At 58.9% G+C, this 1,363-nt stretch overlaps 1 protein-coding gene across 1 annotated transcript in view; it reads left to right on the forward strand.

Annotated features, from left to right (window-relative positions):
- Positions 1 to 1,363, forward strand: part of LOC104498185 (retinoic acid receptor RXR-alpha) — a 44,028-nt gene that overhangs the window by 11,246 nt on the left and 31,419 nt on the right. The gene's annotated exons all lie outside the window — the stretch shown is intronic.

Genomic DNA, 1,363 nt, shown 5'->3' on the forward strand with positions numbered 1-1,363 from the left:
TGCCGGCACGTGCTACTGCTTTCGCTTGGTGGCTGCCAGTGGGGAGGGAAGGGGCAGGCGCCTGGGTGGTGTGGGAACCCCAGGCTGCACATGGTGCCTCTGCCGAGGTTTTGGGCCAACACTGCGAGAGGAACCGATGACTTCCCTCAGCCCAGCCCAGGGCTGACTCAGCTCCGACTGGAGCATCCTGCTGATGCACGAGGCCACGCTGGGTGATGGGACCCCCCACCCTCCTGGGCTCATGTGGGTGCCCCTGTCTCGCTCTGCCATCGTCTCCCCCATATGCTCTCAGCTGGCTGCTGAGGTGGACTCCGTGGGCTGCTGGGGCTGGGGGAAGGTAGCGAAAAGCTCATCTTCAGCAGGCAGCCGATGGCCTCTGTCCTTGCTCCCATGTGGCAGCGGCCGGTGACATGAGCTGTAGCCACCAGCTGCACCTGGGAAATGGCTTAATTTCCTAGAAGGTGTACTGGCAGGAGTTGCTGGAGCTGGTGACCCCGCAGCCATAGAGGGGTGTGCTGCAGCAGTGCCAGCAACACTGCTTGCAGAGAGGCTCTGTGCCTGGGGACCTGCAGATCCCAAAGAGAGGGATCTGTGCCTGGGGACCTCCTCGTCCTTCCCCTCTCTGCCCTGTCACAGTGTCACTAAGTGGCAGCTAAAGCCCAGGAGTGTATCCCTTGGTGGCACGGGGTCCCGGCTGCCTTTGCTTCATCAGCTGGCACAGGCAGAGGGGAGAGGGAGGCAGATCCATCACATTTCTCCAGGGTGGGTTTACCTTGCTCTGTTTTGCGGTCGGTAGTTATCTGCCTGCCAAATATTCCCCACCAGCCTGGAGACTCTAAAGCCAGAGGAGCAGCTGTGCTGCTCTAATTGACAGATCACAAGCCCTGGGACTTCCCTGAATTAATTTGTGACAAGTGCAATTGCTGAGTAACTTCGTGAGGGAAGAGAAACACAACAAACCGATGCACAAATCCTGCAGATCTAGATTTAGAAGTTGGTAGGGATGGAGGATCTGTGACAGTCCCTGGCAGGGTGGTCCCCAGGAGGACAGCCACAGCGAGCCTGGCTGCATCCCCATCTGACGGAGCCTTGCTCCCCTGTATACCTCCAGACCTCCTCGAACCTGCCTTGGGCTGGGCAGTGTTGCTATCAGCTTGTCTCCCTTACCAGGATGGGTTGGTCCTACATCTATGCCTCAGTTTCTCTCTGTACACGGGGGAGCTACAGCCCTGCCTTGCTGCATGGGGCGATGTGTGAATCAGCTCAGGGATCCTTACTTCACAACCAGCACCCCAGAACCCAGCTTCCACCCCTTTCTCCGCTTTCTTCACTGGCTGTTGGGGACCAGGCGCACTAGGGAGGG

The sequence above is a fragment of the Buceros rhinoceros genome, unplaced genomic scaffold (assembly GCF_000710305.1).
Source record: "Buceros rhinoceros silvestris isolate BGI_N320 unplaced genomic scaffold, ASM71030v1 scaffold16128, whole genome shotgun sequence".
Taxonomy (NCBI): Eukaryota; Metazoa; Chordata; class Aves; order Bucerotiformes; family Bucerotidae; genus Buceros; species Buceros rhinoceros.